The sequence below is a fragment of the Vicugna pacos genome, chromosome 24, assembly GCF_048564905.1.
Source record: "Vicugna pacos chromosome 24, VicPac4, whole genome shotgun sequence".
NCBI classification, from domain to species: Eukaryota; Metazoa; Chordata; class Mammalia; order Artiodactyla; family Camelidae; genus Vicugna; species Vicugna pacos.
This window is the reverse complement of record NC_133010.1, coordinates 11,457,480-11,473,570: the sequence shown is the minus strand read 5'-3', so window position 1 is coordinate 11,473,570 and position 16,091 is coordinate 11,457,480. Positions and strand designations below refer to the sequence as shown.

General features: G+C 44.4%; 1 long non-coding RNA gene across 1 annotated transcript; it reads left to right on the top strand.

Moving 5' to 3' along the window:
- The first annotated feature begins 393 nt into the window (after positions 1-393).
- LOC140688995 (uncharacterized) lies at positions 394-5,503 on the top strand. The gene is made up of 2 exons (XR_012063842.1): positions 394-602; positions 5,151-5,503. It is a non-coding gene; the product is annotated as an uncharacterized lncRNA (long non-coding RNA).
- Positions 5,504-16,091: the final 10,588 nt, after the last annotated feature.

The following is a 16,091-nucleotide window of genomic DNA, read 5'->3' as shown; positions in this document are numbered from 1 at the left end:
TATATCACTAACAAAAATGCCCTAGCTTTAGGAGCATAACAGTTCTTTTTACTTGAAATCATGTAACAGAGGCACTCAGAGTAAAGCATGTTTTTAAGGGTATCAATGGGAGTGATTCAGAGTCAGCAGATCCAGGGTGTGGATGTGAGCTCAGAATGGCATCTCTTGTGCAAGATCCAGTCCCACAGCTGCCCAGTGCATTCTAACCACTTTTTCTTTCCTGGTGTTTGGGGTTGAATGTGTGCCCCTAAAAGATATGTTGAAGTCCTGACCCCAAGTACCTCAGAATGTGACCTTATTTGGAAATAGGGTCATTGTGGATGTAATTAGTTAGGATGAAGTTGTTGGGGTGGGCCCTAATCCAGTAGGACTGGAAGGTGATGTGAAGACAGACACACAGGGAGAACACCATGTAGAGACATGGACAGACACAGGGGAGGCAGCCACGTGAAGATGGAAGCACAGATCAGAATGATACTGCTGTGATCCAGGGAACACCCAGGGCTATGAGAATGTGGGAGAAGCAAGAAGGATCCACCCCTAGAGACTTCAGAGAGGGGCCCAGCTGCCAGCTTGATTCTAGATTTCTAGCCTCCAAAACGGTGAGAGAAGAAAGTTCTGATGCTTTAAACCAGTTTGTGGTACATCATTACAGTAGTCCTGGGAAACTGATAAACATGATACGCAGGCTTCGTCAAACTTTCTTCTCTTTGTCTTCACAGTTCTCATGCCTGTTCCCAGCCTAGGACACCAGCCTGGCTGCCAGGTCCTCTTCTGGGCCACATGATCATGTCATGTGGGAGTCAGAGATAATGGGAAGCAGGATCACTTTATATACTTGGATTTTAAAAAGATAGCCTTTCTATATTTCTCACAACTTCTCACACTTCCCAGCATCTGGTGTGCTGCAGCAGAAAGTATCTTTCATGCTCGCTGTGAAATCATAGCTATTTCTCAGGCTGTGCTGAAGAACTAGCCAGGCCTGACTCTGTGATTCTGTGCATAAGAGAAATGATAGGAGTATGAGACTGGTGTCCTGGGTTCAAAATGTTGTCCTTGGGTGAGGCTGGGTGGGGAGTGGGCTGAATGGTGTGATGCTGGCTTCTGTGACAGCATCTCTGGACCCTGTCCCACCTACTGCGTCAGGGCATTCGCACAGGCTGCTCCCTCTGCTGGAGACCCTACCCTGGCTCCTGATCCCACTGTATGTCTCAACCTCAGTGTCACCTTCTTACCTAAGGGGCGCTAATGTCCCCCTCCCCACACAATCCACCTCCATTCTTTGCTTGCTTCATAACCTCCATTACAATTGGTCATTATTTTATTTATTTGTCTTCTCACTTGTTTTTTGCCATAATGAGTATAAGAGCTAGGCCAGCTTTACCCACCACTGCACCCCTGGTAGCGGCACCGGTCCCCAGCACATGTCAGGGGCTCAAAACCTCCTGCGAAATGCATTCCTACCTGGAAGGCTCAGTGATGTACATGCAGACACCTGGACACCATCACGGGCGTTTTTGTCTTTACTATAATAAAACACTAGGCTCCCATACCTGCCTGCCCCTGGCCCTGAGGCTTAACGAGTTAGTTGCAGCCTGAGGTCCCCGTCCTTAGCCAGCTCCTCCTCTTTACCTTCATGACTCTCATCCTCCACTCTGCCGTATGCTCTCCGTGGGTCACTGGTGTAGACTTGTGGTTTTGGGGTCCAGTGCTTCTTTGAGAAGCTTCTGCACATATTACCAAAGATCTGTGTGCACACACACCCAGGAGAGTGACAGATGGCTCACCAGGGTGGAGGAGACAGTAGGGGTCCTCCAGAATGCCTGCAGCAGCCCGCTCACTGCCTCCCTGCTTCTGCTCTGCGCCTGCAGTCTGTTTTCCACTCAGGAGCCAGAGGGGTCTGTTAAAGGGAAGTCAGCCCACATCACCCTGCTGCTCAGAACTGTCTGCATCTCCCCCCACCACAAAGGGTGAAAGCCAGGACCTCACTGTGCCCACCAGGGGCCAGCTCCCTCTGACTCATCTCCTGTGCCCTCCTCCTCACTCAAATTGTTCCTTGGTGCCCCCTGAGCATGCCACATGCTCTTCTGCAGCAGGGCCTCTGCCAGGGACAGTGTCCACCCAGGTGAATGCATCTCTCAAGTCTTAGTTCAAATGCCACCTTCTCAGTGGGTCCACTTGGGTTACCCTGTTTTTTTAATTAAACTTTTTATTGTGAGACAATTCAGAATCACATGTAGTTACAGGAAATAACACAGAAATATCTCCTGTGCCCTTTACCCTGTTTACCCGCAATGGTGACATCTTGCTAACCTACAGCACAACAGCACAACAGGACAACAGGACAACAGGATGCTGGTACTGATACAGTCAAGATACAGGGCATTTCCATCCCCACGAGGATCCTCATGCTGCCGTTTCATAGCCATGCACACTCCCCTCTGGCCCCCATTCCAGATACCCAGCAACCACTCATCTCTGTTCCATTTCTATAACTTTCTCATTTCAAGAATGTTCTGTACATGGAAGCATATAGTATGCAACCTTTTGGGATTGACTTTTTCACTCGGAATAATTCTCTGGAGGTTCCTCCAGGTTGTCGGGGGTATGAGTGGTTCATTCATTTTTGTTGCTGAGTAGTGTTCCACGGTGGGGAGGCACCAGTGTGTCTGATCATTCACCTGATGAAGAACAGCTGGGTTACTTCCAGTTTGGGGCTGTTACGAGTAGAGCTGCCATGGAAATTCATGTGTAGGTTTTTGTGTGGACACAAATTTTCGTTTCTCTAGGATAAATGCCTGAAAGTGCTAGGTTGCATGTTAATTGCATGTTTAATTTTTAAGGAAACTCTGGCCATTTTATTCTGATCTGCAGCCTCCCTCCACACACCCCAAAATATCCAACACCTTTTACCCCTGCTTTACTTTTATCTTTTCCACAGCAGTTCACCTTCTAATGTACTATATATTGGGCTTATTTATTTATGAGGTGTGTTGTGTTTGACCTATCTGCCCTATCCCCCTCAAAGTCATTCTGGGCCTGAGCCAGCATTAGGAACACCAATGTAGGCACGAGATCTGAAGTCAGGCCTTGGACCAGCAACCTCCTTCCGAGGAAAGCTTGCTGGGATCTTGAGGGCACACAAAGGCCAATGTGTCCACGAACTGCGTAATGTGGTTGTGATGATGAGACAGACTGTGCACAAACTCCCCCGCTGAAGTGGTCCACTAGGTTTACAAGCCAGTCACATTGAGTGCAAATACCAAATTAGTGCTATCCCCAAAACAAAACTTAGTGTGCAAGAAAGTTATAACTCAGAAACTCTGTTGATCTATGACCTGGCCAAGCAGAGCTGCGGTCTGCACAGACCCTCACCCCCGGCCCAGCAGTGCTTCTCGGCATCACCAGACCCAGGGAAGGGAGTCTTTGCAAATGAGCAGAAAGGATTCTAGTTAGAAACATTCAGAGAGCCCCAGAGGCAGGAGAATCAAGACAGGTCTGTATTTCATGCTGAAAAGTGAAAACCAAATAAACAAAGCTGCCTGTCATGGCAGCTGGCCAGCTCAGCTGTGTAAGTGAACAGCAAAAACATTCCTCTGCCCTGTGGAAGCCCCTGGAAAAAAGCCAGAAGCCTGTGTACTCAGCCTGACTGGGGGCTGTTGTTATTATCTTTACATAAATTCATTTATTTCGTAGTACACTGGTTTCTTTCATTTTGAACATTTGCTTGGTATTTGTACTGATTAGGTGAATGCTGGAAGAAATGATTAAAGAATACTGTAAAATGGCTCTTTGGCCTGACTCAAAGTGGAAATGTTTATAATGTTCTCATTAACACCAGATGATGTCAGCCTGACTATTGTGCTGCTTTTTCGAAAACACTCGGGGCTGAAAAAACCTTCACAAACAATCCAAAATTAGTCAAGGCTCTGAAAGACTTTTTCTCCATAAATACCCTCCTGTGCGATTTGGCCCACGAGGATTAGGAGCACAGTGGCTCTGAGTGCTGGGAACTCACGTCTCGTCATCCAGAGCGTCATCCAGAGAGGTGACTGTGGTGTCACTGTGTACAAATGCTGTCTGTGTCCCCTCCCAGCCTGGCTCTGCAGGATCTGACGTCTCTGTGCCTTGACTCCTTATTCCTATTCCCCACTTTTCTTCGTGACTCTTCTTTCTCCTTCGTTTTATCCTTACTTTTCTTCCCTCTTCTCCCCCTATCCTAGGCTAAGCCGACTCAACTAACCAACTAACCCAACTAGGCCTCCGCCCCAAAGCATCCGCATCCTTAATGGAGAACAGCATCATCCAGCAAAACATTACTGTTTAAAAGAGGCTTTCTCTCAACAAGTTTTCTTCCCCAAAGTGACTCTTTTCACTGTTACCAGAACCCTCTGAAGTACACTTGAATCTAAACCTTACATTGTCACCTGGGCTTCCTGCTTACACAGATTCTCCCTCCAATTAGACTGTACTCTCCCTCTAAGGAGGAGCAGAACATCCTAAATCTGTGTGAGAGAGTGTGTGTGTGTGTGTGTCTGCGTGTGTGCACGCGCGCCCTCTATGGCGCTGAGGAGCTGTAACAGTCCAGGCCCTCAGCAGACTTGCTGAACTAATTCTAAGCTGTTCCTGACATTCCTGTCAGAGCAGCCCAAATATTTCATCACTCTAGCGGCCTCAACTCCCAGGCCCTACTGAAAAAAATTTTCAAGTCCTACAGCAAAGTTGTACAGAGGTGTATTCTCTATGTGGGATTTGTACTGACACATAGGTATGCTATAAAAGCAAACACCTGCAAAATCTCTGTGGCTTAAAAGGACCAAGTTTTGTTTCATACTTATACTCCAGGTTTGCCATGGTCAGCTGGGGGCTCGGTCTTTTTCTGTGCCACTCATTCGTGAACGCAGGCTGACCATCTTCCTGGCTGGGAGCATTGCAGTTGTTGTTACACAGTATATTCGGTTCCTATTGCTGCTATACCCAATTACCACAAACTTACGTGGCTTAAAACAATGCAGATTTTATTGTCTTACAGTTATGGCTGTCAAAGTCTGAAATGGGTCTCAGTGGGCTAAAATCAAGGTGTTGGCAGAACTGCTTTCCTTCCGGAGGCTCTAGGGGAGAATCTGTTTCCTTCCCTTTCCACCTTCTAGGGGCTGCCTGTGTTCCTTCCTCCACCTTTGGAGCCAGCAGTGGAGCTCGTCAGACCCCTCTCTGTGACCGCTGCTTCACCGTCACATCTCCCACTCCGACTCTCCTGCCTACCTCTCATGAGGGCACCCTGTGATTACATTGGGCCCACGTGGAGAAGTCGGGATAATCTCCTTATTGCAAGATCCTTAATCACATTTGCAAGATCCTTGCTGCCCTGTGAGGTAACATATTCACAGGCTCCAAGATTAAGAGGACATCTTTGGAGGGCCATTACCACCGTGTTTACAACACAGAGGGAAGTGACAGTGTCCAAACACACACAAGCCTTAAATAAACTGCCCAGAAGCATTCACCCTTCACGTTTCATTGGTCAGTCAAGTCACATGGCCACAGCTAACTTTCATGAGGCAGGAAGTACAATCTCTTATGTATGCAGAATGAAGGAAATAGGAATAAAACACCCCAAATTCTCCTCAGGATTAGGATGAAGAAGAATGCAAAAGGCCTATACTGCCATGTAACAACAAGATAAATCTACATGAGTGAAGAATCATACTTTTCTATTTGCTGTTGTAGATGCAAAGAATCCCTGATTAACTGAATTCCAGGTAGGAATGAGCCCCTCATTGAGCCAAAATTCCCAGCTGAGGCAAATAGCCAATCCAGCATAGGTCTATAGAAGAGCAGGCCTGCCATAGAGGAAGACAATGTGGGCGGGAGGCAGCCAAGCTTTAACTGATTAAAGAAAAGGAAACAAACATAAACCCACAGACCCAGGATGCTAAGCAAGTCACAAGCAGAATAAACAGAGAGAAAGTCACACTGAGTCACTTTGTAGGCAAAATGCTGACGACAAAGTTAAAGAAAAAAAATCTTAAAAGGAGCCAGAGGAAAAAAGACATACACATACAAAATTAAAGCTGACATCTCATCAGACACAATGAAGGCTGGAAGACAATAGGTCAAGATCTTTCAAGTGCCGAAAAAAATGCCTATAACTTAGAATCTATAAACTACCAATATCTTATAAAAATTAAGGTAAAATAAAGACATTTTTGGATAAGCAAATGTTGAGAGTCATCTCTAGCAAATTCACACTAAAAGAAATGCTAAACAAGTTCCTTGAGGCTTGTAGAAAATGACATCAGCTTAAGTTAACAAGATAGAACACACGTTTCAAACATCAGGAATAAAAGGAGGTTATCACTAGTAACCCTGCAGACATAAAGGGTTAATAAAGGTGAATAAAGGGTTTTAAAACAGTTTTATGCTAAAAAATATAATAGATAAAAAGGACAAATTCCTTGAAAAACACAACTTACCAAAACTGACACACAAAGAAATAGAAAATCTGAAGATTCCCATGTTTATTTTAAAAATTGAATGTGCAATTAAAACTTCAAAGATGGTTTCACTGGTAAATTCTATCAAACTTGCAGGGAAGAAATTATCCCAACTGTACACAAACTATTTCAGAGAGTAGAGAAGAAAATCATTTTTCAATTCTTAAAATTTTTGGCCAGCCCAACCCTAATACCAGAACCAGACAAAGACATTACAAGGAAAGAAAACCACAGACCAATATCCCTCCTGAACATAGACACAAACATCCTTAACAAAATATTAGCAAATTTAACCTAGCATTTTTTAAAAAAAGGATAATACAACACGACCAAAAACTGGAATTCTTTTTTTCCAGGAATGTTAAGGTTTTTTTTTTTTAAATATTAATCAATGTAATTCATCACATTATCAGAAGAAAAGGGAAAAATCATGACCATTTCAATTGATACAGGAAGAAATTCTACAAAATTCAACATTTACTCATAATAAAACTCTTCTTACCTTAACACAGTAGGAATAAGAGGAAACTTTCTCAGCATGATGGAGAGAATTTCAAAAAACCTATAGCTAACATCACCCGTGATGATATGTATTGGAAATTTCACCTTAAGATGGAGAGCAAGGCAAGTCTGTCCTCTCTCACCACTTCTATTTAACATTGTGCTGAACAGCACTATTCACTGGGGCAATAGGGAAAAAATATAGGCAAAACAAAAAACAAACAATAGGCACAAAGATTAGAAAGAAAGAATTAAAACTGTCTAGAACTAATAAGTGAATTTAGCAAGGTCTTGGAATACAAGGTCAATATACAAACAGGAATTGTATTTCTATACACTAGCAGCACAAAATTTAAAAATTAAATTTAAAAAATACCATTTGACAAAATGGGTCAGACTGAGAGGGATGTTGGAATCATATTTATGGGGTATTGAAATCACGTTTATGATGGTAGTAATGAATGATCTGAACATAAAATTAAGAAAGCAATTCCATTACAGTAGCATAAAATGGAATAATATATTTAGGAATAAATTTAACCAAGGAAGCAGAAGACTTGCAGGCTGAAAACTACAAAACATTGTTGAAAAAATTAAGGAAGACCTAAATAAGTGGAAAGACATCTTATTTTCATGTATTGGAAGACTTAATACTGTTAAGATGCCAATACGACCAAAAAGCAGCATATAGATTCAGTGCAATCCCAATGGCATTTTTTTTTTACAGAAATAGAAATGCAACCTAAAATTCAGATAGAATTTAAAGGGATTCCAAATCACTAAAATAACCTTGAAAAGAACAAAGTTGTTAGACTCACACTGCTGATTTCAAAACTTTATAAAAAGCTACTGTATCCAAAACAATGTTATACTGGCATGAAAACAGATATATAGACCACTGGAATGGAATAGAGAGCCCAGAAATAAACCCTTGCGTATATGGTCAGTTGATTTTCAACAAGGGCCAAGACCATTTAATGTGGAAAGGACAGGCTTTTTAACAATTAGTGATAGAAAAACTGTATGTTCATATGCAAAGGAATAAAGTTGGGCCTTTACCTTATACCATATTCAAAAATTAACTCAAAATGGATTAAAGACCTAAATGTAAGAGTTAAAACTATAAAACTCTTAGAAGAAAACATATAGGAAATGTTTCATGACATTGGATTTGGTGATAATTTCTTGGTTATCACACCAAAATCACAGGCAACAACAACAAAAACAGATAAATTGGACTTGATCAAAATTCTGTGCACCAAATAACACTATCAAGAGAGGCAAAAGGCCACCTACAGAATGGAAGAAAATATTTGCAAACCATATATCTGATAAGGGTCTAGCAACCAGAATATCTAAAGAAATTAAAACAACAAAAAGGCAAGAACCCAATTTAAAAATGAGCAAAGGACTTGAGCAAACATTTGCCAACAAAGATATACAAATGGCCAACAAGCACATGAAAAGATGCTCAACATCATTAATCATTAGAGCAATGCATATCAAAACCACAGTGGGGTATCACTTCACACCCACTAGGGTGGCTATAAAATTTTTTAAAAAAGAACGAAACTAAACAAGTGTTGGAGAGGATATGGAAAAAGTGGAACCCTCATACACTGCTGATAGGAATATAAATTTTGCAGTCACTGAGGGAAATAGTAATGGTACCTGAAAAAGTTAAAACATAGAATTTCCAAATGATTTCAGCAATTCTACTCCTAGATATATACCCAAAAGATTGAAAACTCTTCAGATGAAAACTTGTACATGAGTGTTCATCACAGCACTATTCACAATAGCCAAAAGATGAAACAACACAAATGTCCACCAAACTTCACATAAGCTCCACAACCCATAGGGATTATTACCTTCATTTTCAGATGAGCACATTAAGATTCTGAGCATTCTTGTAACCTATCCTTTACCTGTTTAGTAAGAAAAAGTATGGAGCTCAAACCCCGATCCTCAGCCTCCAAATCCAGCACTTCTCACCTCATTGTCAGGCCTGTCCCCGAGACCATGGTAGAAACAGTATCAGTCTCTAACACTGCTTTGTCAGCATGGGGGTGAATCCACATGCAAACAACATGTGGCAGAATTTATGGTGGCGAAACCAATCAGAAAATTTGCCTGTCTCAGCATGATCTTGGACAGTGTATGGGAACCCTAAGGTTTTGTTTCATGAAAGTAAGCAGCATTAGGACCTCCAAGTATGAGCCAACCAGCCAGATTTTGGTTAAACTGGGATCCTTTGGTCACTGGTTACCAGTGGAGGGGAAGTGAGCAAACTGTCTGCAGAGGGGAATCTCATCAGGCCGTTGCTCAGGGTGTGGGCCATGCTCTGCGTTCAGATGTTGAGGTCACTCCATTGCTCTGAGGCTTTTTGATTGGCTGACTGTTTTGTGAGCCTTCTAATCCTTGATCCATTCATTTTGAAAAGCCAGAGCCATTGCTAACTAAATGAGACAAACTGTAGGGGGCACTTGACGGAGAACTGGGCACACAGGGCACTCAGTGGAAGTCATGCCAGCAGCTCCCTGTCCTCGCCCTTTTAGGCCAGGTTTTCTGTCCTGACTCACACACAGCTGAAGGGTATGTGCTGGACAGGGAGGAACACGAAACCAGGAAGAAGCTGGCAAAGGGTGCCAGGAGTGAGGTGTGAAGAAGCCCCAAACACAAGAGCTGAATAGATGGCGTTCAATTCAGCAGTGGGGCAGGACTGCATGACAGGGTTCCTGGTGTGTATTTCAGGGTTTCAGAGGCATTTTCCAGCCCATTTATTTTTCATTCAACAGAAAGTCTTCCATAACCTGATTCCATGATGGTGTCATAATGTGTTATGTGCCACACATAGATAAATTAAGGCATTAATAGTAGGTTTGAGATACTTCTTCCAAGAACAAGAAAAGCTTCTCTCCAAATTTCCCCTTGATAACATCTCTCCTCTTCTCAAATCCTCATTCCCCATAATACAACAGCACGAGAAATATATGGTGCATGAAATCAGAGTAACACGTATTCATAGCCTCTCAAATTACTCCAGAAAAGACTGGGCCAGGCTTCACATATGCACAACAGGATATGGAATCTGCTTGCTTGGGATGGATCGCACCTAGCTATTACTGGAAATTACTGCTTTGTTATCACCGTTCCTACAAGGTAGAATGCGGTGGAGTCAGTGAGCATTCTGAGTCATTTCCAAAAATGCTTTTAAGGGAAGTTTGCAGATAATACTATTTCTTATGGGAGAAACAATTTTGGCAACAATTTCTTCTTTACAAGTCATACTGAGCAACGTATTACTTTTTGAGTCAGAAATAAGTCAAATGAGAATTTTAAAAGTACATAGTAATAACAGTTCTTGTGGCATATATACAAGATATTTAAAATAGCAGTAAAGAAGGCAAAAGTGTGTGAGTTTTCACTTAGTAACTAGTTGATACTTTATCATGGCTATAGTTTGAAGGTAGCATTTAAGATCCATGAGTAAGATTTTCTTCCATGATAAGGTGATCCAGCTGCTGCTGCTTTATTGGGGGTTGTAGAATGACCTTTTTTAAAGCCTTTATTTAAAAAAAAAAAACCAAACCTTTTCTTTTAGAACAGTTTTTGATTTCCAGAAAACTTGCAAAGATAGTGCACAGAGTTTGCACGGAGCTGCCTGAAGGATGGGCCAGAACCCCAGCACCCAGGCATGTGTAGGTGAGGTTATGAGGGAGGGGCCTGAGCCCCAGGCTCCGTTACAGAAGGAAAAAAGCAGAGAAACTTGATAAAGCAGGGGCCTGTTGCTCCGGGGAAGACTGTTTCCCCGGTGACCAGATTGCTTCCTAAAGGCAAGAAGTTGTGCCTGTGCCTGGTCCCACCAGGGGCCTGGCGAGCGGATGCCCAGCAAGGGCTTTGTCTGTGCTGCAAGGAAGCCCAGGGATCCCGTGGGGGCGGCGGTGGTTCAGGTGAGAGTAATTTACGAACACGGGTATTTCCTTAGCAGGCAGAGGCTATGTTTAAGATGTGAGCCCACTCGAGGGAACATCCTAAGAAAGTAAGGTACAAGCATTACACAGATACAGCACAAACCGAGCTAGTAGGAGAAACGTGCCTGAGTTCGAATCTATGGGTTAGAAGGAACAGAGTGTGGCGACATCCTAGGCTAGACTGGAAAGGGTTCATTCAGCACAGCTCAGGGGCTGCAGGGCAAGGAGGCAGGAGCCAGCTGGGTGTGTAATGAAGCTGTCTGCACAGCGCACTGGACGTCAGCCCCACTGCCCTCCCACCTGCCTCCGTGCCTCAGCTTCTCCACTCTTCTCCCTTTGTTCCCATTGTGGGACTCTGCCTGGCATGCAGGCCAGAATCCTCTTGGGCTGTGGGTTTCTGCTTGTGCTCCAGTGTGGAAAGTCCCCAGGCTACTCCAGGATGTCCTCTGCAGTGCCCCATCCTGTCCTCCTTATCACAGCTGCAGGCAGCCCGAGCCACATCCATCCTGCCTGAGTCACTGCCCCAAGCCATTGGCTGCGTTTCCACCAGCTTGGCCTAAGGACCAGCCTTGTCCATTCCATTTTGTTGCTTGTCCCTTTAGTCTTTAAAATTACTACAGGTTTATTTTTACTGCCTATATGGAATGGCTATTATTAGCCAAAAAAATTTTTCCATACTTCAGTTATCCCCTTTCATTTTCAGCATCCTTCTCATCAAGATCTAGCCTGTCCCATCCCTGCTGGTCTCCACTCCTAAAATCACAGCATTATCTGTATACTTTTTTTAACCAAGTTTTCCTTGACTGTTATAACACAATTTGATCAAAAGTCTAGGCTATGCTTTTAGGTTTGGTCCGTGCACTCCCCATCCACCCATCGGTGAGCTTCTGACTGTCTCCATCTTGCTCATTAATGTCTTCTCTCCTTGACCACCTTACTAACCTCCAATGGCAGGAGGCTTCTATCCCCAGATGACTGCATGAATGAATGAAAAGGGAACAAACACGATGGTGCCTAAGGTCTAAACCAAGTGATTTTGAATTTGTTGAATGGACTGGGAAATTTGAGACCAGGTGGATCTTATTTCTCTTAAATAATTGGCAGACTCCTTGAATCATGTCATATTGAATTGCCAGTTTAAAATACCTCTAATATATAATTTGGGGTCAATTTTGTGATAATTACTAAATTCTAGATAAGCAACAAGGCATGCCAGTGGTTTCAGAAAATGTATGGAAGGAAAACTTAAAATTGAAAACATTCTCTTTGTGGCCATTGATATTTTTACCCAGAAATGACAGTGAGACTGGCTAGTATCCCCACAGCATAACTTAAGTCAGGAGTATTTATTTTGAGCACAACCCTCTCACTTTTAAGAGTTATTCTATAAGCATCAAATGCCCATTATGTATCAGGCAAGATGATTAGTAATTTCTAGTCATTTTCCCCTAAAAAAAGGAAATATTCCCTAATTACTCACTTCTATATCTCCATGGTTCAGTCAGCAGATGTTGACCAAGCTCCACCATGTGCTGCACGCTCTTAGCGTCAGGCTCCATACCCTTAAGAGACCCAGCCTGGTGCCAGGAGTCTGTGGACCATGGAGGGTGCTTGGGGAGGTATTAGGGGCAGGGAAGGGACAGAGAAGCTTTCTGGAGGAGGTAACTGCTGAGCTAAGTGCTGAGGGATAAGGGAACTCTCCAAGCAACAGGGGACAAGGACTGAGCTTGTCACATTGTGGGAAATGAAACGTATTGGACACAATTTATTTGAGAGGATACATTATGTCAGAAATTTAAGTGGGAATTAAGAAGCACTCTTCCATGTCCAGGAGGTAGCTCTGAGGTGAAGCCAGGGCGCCAAGTGTCCCTCCCTTGATCAGGATCTGCCCCTCAAGAAGTGGTGAGGCTTGGGGAGCGCGGACTCCAGAGGAGCCAGGGCACGTCCTCCCAGTCACCTTTCTCCTTCCCAGTAGCCTCATGATTAGCTCTGACCATGACTCCTATGCAGCCTTAGGCAAACTGCCCGACGTCCTTTAGCCTCAGTTTCCTTCATGGTGAAAACTGGAGCATTGATGCTCCCTAATTGGGAGCTGTTTCCTTCGGTTCTTCTTTAAGGCCCTGTAGAATGCAAATCCAGCTAGACACCTAAATGAGTTCATGCTGGTCTCAGTGTCGTGGGTGTGGTAACAGGGAGTTTCTGCCCATGGTGAGGGGGTGTGTGGACAGAATGGGATTGGGCCCCTCCTTACAGAAGGGACCTGCACCTGGGGTGGGGCCGAGAAGAGACAGTGCCTGCCTGAGAGCTCTTCTGGCTCCGCCAGTCCCCATTTACTCTGATTTAAAAGATGAAACAGAACCTGTAGTTTCTGGAATGACCCTCGATCACAGAATCTTCAGAAATGGAGGGCACCTCACCACTTATCGCTCTCACCCTCCCACCCTGGATTATCAAGACAATTTCTGTTCTTTTCCATTAGATTCAATGACTCAGATGGGAACCAAACAATAGTTAAATAAATATCATATCTGGCAAAGCCATCAAGCATTTTCAGTCTAGCTGTTGGTTTTCACTCGGATATTTATGAAGCACGTAAGATGCAAGTGCCTTACTGCTAGGTGTGGTGATGCCAGTGATAGGCAGTTTAGATTAAATGTGTCCACCTGGCCTTCTCCTTTAGAGAAAGTGTATTGGTCAGGGTTCTCCAGAGACAGAACCACTAGGATGTGTGTATACATACAGAGAGAGATTTATTTTAAGGAATGGGCTCATGTGATTGTGGGGCTGGCGAGTCTGAACTCTGAAGGGTAGGCCAGCAGGCTGGAGAGCCCAGGAAGAGACGATGTTGCAACTCGAGTCCAAAGGCAGCCTGGAAGCAGAATTCTCTCTTCTAGGGACTTCAGGCTTTTTCTCTTAAGGCCTTCAACTGATTGGATGAGGCCCACTCATATTATGGAGGATAGTCTGATTTATTCACAATCCACTGGTTTAAATGTTAATCTCATCTTTAAAAAAATACCCTCACAGGGACACCTAAACTGCTGATTGACTAAATATCTGGGCACTGCGGCCTAGCCAAGCTGCACATAGAGTTAACCATCACAGAGCGCTACCTGGGAACAGCACGGGCACGGTAATTTCGGCGTTCTCGGATTACAGCCAGGCAGAGCCCTTGTGCTCCCCACGCTCCTCAGGGAAAGGAGGCAGAGGCTGGAAGGAACCCTGTGCATGGGTGGAGGGGCCTGGCTCACTCCCCTCCCTCTTCCTAGTAGCTGTGCAGTTTCTCCCCTTGAACTTCAGACTCCTCCAGTGTAAAGTGGAAATGCCGCTATGCCCACCTCACAGGACTGTAGTGAGCATTAGATGGAAAGACTGTTTTATTCCTTTAGGTGCAGTCATCGCGCTGTCAGGAAGAGCTGGCGTTCGCTCCCTGACACAGAGCAGGGCAGAGAGGGTCCCGTGTCCTGATGCATACGGTTGGGGAGCTTTTCTTATGGACTGAGACAGCCTGGGAAGGGGCGTCCAGCCTCAAGGACATACTCCCAACGCAGAGCTCCTAAATTGAGTTTTTTGCTCTTTTAAAATTACTAGGTGCTCTTTCCAAAAATTCCAAAATTTCAGAGTAAAAAGTTCCCTTTCTTCATCACTCCTACCCCAAATCCACTCCCTTCTCCAAAGGAGGCAACTGTTAACTCCTTGGCATGAATCTTTTCACACCCTTTCTCATTGATTTTTTTTTTTTGTTACTACAAAAATGGGGTTTGTCTGTGGTTTTGTGATTTTTTTTTTGTTCACTTAGCAATATACCATATGTGTTTTTTCATGTCTAAATCTGACTTTTTGGATAGTGGGCTTTTTTACCAACCCTATTCACTTAAATTAGAGAAAAAAGATAAAGAAGGAAAATAAGTAAATAAAAGACTTCTTACAAAATAAGAGGTGACCCTCGCTGTAGACTAGGAAATCAGCTTCTGACAGAGTGCCCACGGGGTCCGGCCCCTTGTCTGTGGGGAGGGCCCTGGCCAGGCCGCGCTGCCAGGAGGGCGTGCCTCTGCTCCCCGAGGCCCTCAGGCCTCCCCCTGCCGTCCCCACGACGCGTTCTGTCCCCAGAGTTCCGTCTTGCCTGTCTCCCCTGCTCCTGTAGCCACGTTTGCCTCTGAGGCTGAGCCAAAAGTTGGCCCTCTGCCGCTGCATAAGCAAAGAAATGGCAGCGTCGAATTTCAGAGAAAATGGTAACTGAGTGGGCACAAACTCTTCAGTTATTGTTTCTTTACAAAACCTTCCAGACCAGGCAAGCAGGGAGTCTGGGGATACCTCATTTTCAAGGTCTGATATTGAAAAGACCAGAAACTCTCTTATCTTTATCTCTGGTGAGCAGTTTCCTCCCCCGTTGTTATTAGGGGAGATACCAGTCACCGTGGCCTCAGCTGGATCCCTGGAAAAAGCCCTCGCAGTACTCCACATTGCAGAAGCCCGGGCCGTGCCCTCCGCGCTCCTGCTGAAAAGACCCAAGACTCCGAGTCACCGGGGCTGGTGAGGGTGACTCATCTTCCTGACCCCAGCGGAGGAAAGCCATGTGTTTGGTGCACACTGTGCGCCTGTCAGCAGTCAGCATCCTGTTGGCCAGGAAAACGCTGCCTCTTCCCCGGGAAAGCCTTTGTCTGCAGCTGGGACAGAGGCACCAGTGGACAGAGGCCACCGAGTCATGGAAGAAAACCAGGCTGAATTCAGGGGTTCTGTGTCTGCAGTGGGAAGAAAGATGCCCCCATTTTCCCACCGAATCCTGTCACCAAAACAAGTAGGCAGGGGGAGGGTACAGCTCAGTGATAGAGGCCGTGCTTGGCATGCACAAGGTCCTGGGTTCAATCCCCAGTACCTCCATTAAAAATAAATAAATAAATCTAATTACCCCCCCAAAATAGTTTTAAAAAAAGAAAACAAAACAAAAAACAAGTAGGCAGTTGGCCCTTTTTTTGTTTTTAAGGGTTTCCTAGCCCATTATTACAGGGAAACAAATAATGGTAGCAGACATGGTGAATACCAAGGAAGGCATAAACCAAAAATGGTTTTGAAGAGTCCTGCGGGTGGTTTCTGTTGCCCCCCACCTGGAGGAGCTCATTCG